Source organism: Salvelinus sp. IW2-2015, unplaced genomic scaffold (assembly GCF_002910315.2).
Source record: "Salvelinus sp. IW2-2015 unplaced genomic scaffold, ASM291031v2 Un_scaffold4133, whole genome shotgun sequence".
In the NCBI taxonomy this organism is placed as follows: Eukaryota; Metazoa; Chordata; class Actinopteri; order Salmoniformes; family Salmonidae; genus Salvelinus; species Salvelinus sp. IW2-2015.
The window spans coordinates 2,696-6,726 of record NW_019945405.1 but is presented as its reverse complement, the minus strand read 5'-3'; the positions used below and the strand labels follow the sequence as shown (position 1 = coordinate 6,726).

At 42.7% G+C, this 4,031-nt stretch overlaps 1 long non-coding RNA gene across 1 annotated transcript in view; it reads left to right on the top strand.

Annotated features, from left to right (window-relative positions):
* Positions 1-3,435, top strand: part of LOC112076920 (uncharacterized) — a 36,015-nt gene extending 32,580 nt beyond the window's left edge. The window contains exons 2-3 of the long non-coding RNA XR_002895288.1: positions 2,852-2,931; positions 3,391-3,435. This is a non-coding gene — a long non-coding RNA (uncharacterized lncRNA). The remainder of the gene's footprint in view (positions 1-2,851; positions 2,932-3,390) is intronic.
* Positions 3,436-4,031: the final 596 nt, after the last annotated feature.

Sequence of the window (4,031 nt, the reverse complement as noted above, 5' to 3'; positions counted from 1 at the left end):
AAAAAAAAGGTAAAATATAAATAAATGCAGGCAGCCATTTTGAATGAGTAACATATTTAGAAGAGTTGGACAGATTACACACACAACACACAAACACAGGCAAAAAATGTGTGATTTAAAATAGTTTTGAGTGGTGTAGTAGGAGAGTCTCACAGCAGCACCAACACCTCATCACCTTCACAGTATATGAACACACACAGCACCTATTGTGTAACAGGGGACTCTGTGGAGTCTGTTTGTGTTTGTGAACAGAGCCCCAGGACCAGCTTGCTTAGGGGACTCTTCTCCAGGTMCATCTCTRTGTAGGRGATGGCTTTGTTARAGAAGGTTTGGGAATCACTTCCTTTTAGGTGGTTGTAGAATTTAACATCTCTTTTCTGGATTTTGATCATTATCGGGTATCGGCCTAATTCTGATTATTTGGTGTTTTATGTTGTACACGTAGGATATTTTTTGCAGAATTCTGCATGCAGTCTCAATTTGATGTTTGTCCCATTTTGTGAATTATTGGTTGGTGAGCGGACCCCAGACCTCACAAACATGAAGGGCAATGGGTTTTATAACTGATTCAAGTATTTTTAGCCAGATAATAATTGGTATGTCGAATGTTATGTTCCTTTTGATGGCCTAGAAGGCCCCTCATMCCTTGTCTCTCAGATCGTTCACAGCTTTGTGGAAGTTACCTATGGCGCTGTTGTTTAGGCTGAGGTATGTATCGTTTTTTGTGTGCTCGAGGTGTCTAGATGCAATTTGTATTCGTGGTCCTGGCGACTGGACGTCTGCTAAATGACTTAAATGTAATGTAAATGTTATTGGAACACCATTATCTTTGTCTTACGGAGATTTACTGTCAGGGCCCAGGTCTGAAAGAACCTGTGCAGAAGATCTAGGTCCTGCTGCAGGCCCTCCTTGGTTGGTGACAGAAGCACCAGATCATCAGCAAACAATAGACATTTGACTTCAGATTCTAGTAGGGTGAGGCCGGGTGCTGCACACTGTTTAGTGCCCTTGCCAATTCGTTGATATATATGTAGAGGGTGGGGCTTAAGCTGCGTCCCTGTCTCCTCCATGGCCTGTGGAAAGAATTTGTTTTTTGCATATTTTAACCGCACACTTGTTGTTTGTACATGGGTTTTATAATGTTGTATGTTTTTCCCCAACACCACTTTCCATCAATTGTAGTAGCAGACCCTCAAGCCATATTGAAATCAACAAAGCATGAGAAGACTGCATTTGTTTTTGGTTTGTTTGTTTGTCAGTTAGGGTGTGCAGGGTGAATACTCTCTGTCGTACGGTAATTGGTAAAAAGCCCATTTGAAATTTGCTCGGTACATTGTTTTCACTGAGGAAATGTACAAGTCTGCTGTTAATGATAATGCAGAGGGAGAGGCAGAGGAAGAGGAAGGGGAGAGGGAGAGGAAGAGGAAGAGGAGAGGAGAGAGATGACAGTTATCGAAGTATTAAGAAGGCTATTGTGTTTTTCTAATTACATAACTGACCCTCTCTCTCTCTTCTCTCTTTGTCTCTCTCTCTCTCTCTCTCTGTCACTCTCTTCTCTGTCTCTCTCTCTCTTTCTCTCTCTCTCTTTCTCTCTCTGTCTCTCTCTCTCTCTCTCTCTCCTTCTCTCTCTCTCTCTCTCTGTCTCTTTCTCTCTCTATTCTTTCTCTCTCTCTCTGTCTCTCTCTCTCTCTTTGTCTCTTTCTCTCTCTGCCACTCCCTCTTTCTCTCTCCTTCTTTCTCTCTGTCTTCTCTTTGTCTCTCTCTCTCTCTCTCTGTCACTTTCTCTTCTCTCTCTCTCTTCTCTGTCAGTCATCCATCAATCAGCCTTTAATTTACAGTCTATTGTCCCTACTCTAGTCCCTTCATCACAACTACTTTTTGATTGACAGACTGTTGTCACCAGCCATTCAGTGTTTCAGTTCTTTTTCCTCTCTTTTCATCCTGTCGCACACACACACACACACACACACACACACACACACACACACACACCCACACCCGCACACACACACACAACACACACACACAGACACACACGTACACATGCACGCATGCACACACCAGGGTTTGGATCCCTGCCTAATTTCTAGCCGCAGTGGCAAAGATAATTTTAGGAGAGTTGATAGATAGATCCTCAGCAGGGGGAGGACATTGGTTTAGCTCTGTTAGTAGCAAGGCCTCCAAAGTCCTCTCGACTCAAATAGGGAGAAGGTTAGACACACACAGACACTCACACTCCCAGTCTCACAACGAGACAGATACACCCTTGCTCACACACCGCCGCAGAGGGAAATTTAAGCAAATTCACTTACAGCCCATTGCAATAAAGGGAATTGAATCTGAGAACAATTCAGCGTGATGATGTATGATCTTCAGTTGGGTGAATCATTGTGAAGTCTACTGCCTCAGCCTGCTGCATTGACACACTGAAACACACTAGAGAGAGGAACAGCTCAGCTCTCTAGAGGGACAACTATAGAACAGACTAGAAACACTATCTATAGTACCCTGGAAGAGAGAAGGCAGAGAGTGGAACTGAGAGGAGGAGCAGAGCTCAGACATAAAGAGGGTTTTTCACCAAAACTTTTTTGCTGTTCTTAGATAGGTGGGTAAACCCTGGCTGCTAACCTCTGGTTCCTACACACCCGATATGTGATGATGGGATGAGGATGAGGAAGACGAGATGAGGATGTGTGTCTGTGTGTGTGTGTGTGTGTGTGTGTGTGTGTGTGTGTGTGTGTGTGTGTGTGTGTGTGTGTGTGTGTGTGTGTGTGTGTGTTGTGTGTTGTGTGTGGTGTTGGGGGATGCGTGTGTGACATCTTTGACCTCTGACCTCTGTGTTTTTTCCCAGGTGGCCGAGCATCTGATGACCATGGCGTATGAGAGCGGGGTCAACCTGTTTGACACAGCGGAGGTGTACGCTGCTGGAAAGTGAGTCAGGATATAATAAACCTCTTTATATGTTTCTTTTTAATGGAAGGGAGTGAATGTTATTTATTATAAAGGGTTACATGGGGAAAATCTGACATTCTTGCAATGAAAATGGATGGCCCTCCTTCAGCAAAATATTTCTTACCTAAACCCTCACTGAACGCTTAAAACAATTAAACAAGTGACCCTCCCCTGTACCCCAAATAACAATTAAAAATAGAGTGAAGAGCAGAGAATATGTATCCTGTTTACCCTCATTTTATGGACAGACCAGACATGCAGTTTTACAAACTGTTTGTCCTGTAAGCATTGCATGGCAACGCAGAAATTTGACTGAAATTGAAAAAGCATGACCTCCCTATTTTGGTCTTGGTACCCATTCTGTAAATGTCGATCCATCCCTTATAGAAAGTGGTCATCTATGTAGTGTACAGTATAATGACAGGCATTGCTTTCCAGAGCTGAAGTCATATTGGGTAACATCATCAAGAAGAAGTGCTGGAGGTATGTTATCTTGTGTGGTGTGTGTGTGTGTGTGTGTGTGTGTGTGTGTGTGTGTGGTGTGTGTGTGTGTGTGTGTGTTGGTGTGTGTGTGTGTGTGTGGTGTGGTTGTGTGTGGTGTGTGTGTGTGTGTGTGTGTGTGTGTGTGTCTCAGTATCTCTTGTCTTTTGACGTGTCCTAGCTGTTCTGTCACTGCAGTTTGTTCCCACTCGTAGTGTAATTGTTACATCATTATGTAATGGGACTGGTGAATACACACTCCCTGGCAGTAAAATTGTAGGACAGCAGGAGGTTCAATGTAAACTCATCCACATTACCAATAGATTCATTATTCACAGAAATTACTACATTTATTCAATATTTTAACTTATTAAACCCAGAGGAAAAACTATGGGCGAAGGAGCAGTGGCTCCTCTTGCTTCCAAATATGTATTTGTCTGCATAGCCTGAGGGACACTGAATAATAACATCGCATAGTAACAGTAACTTACTTATTATTAGTCGTAGTAGTAGTACAGTAGTAGTAGTAGTAGTATTGCTATTATTATTATTAGTAGTAGTAGTTTTAGTAGTAGTATAGTAGTGTAGTAGTATAGTAG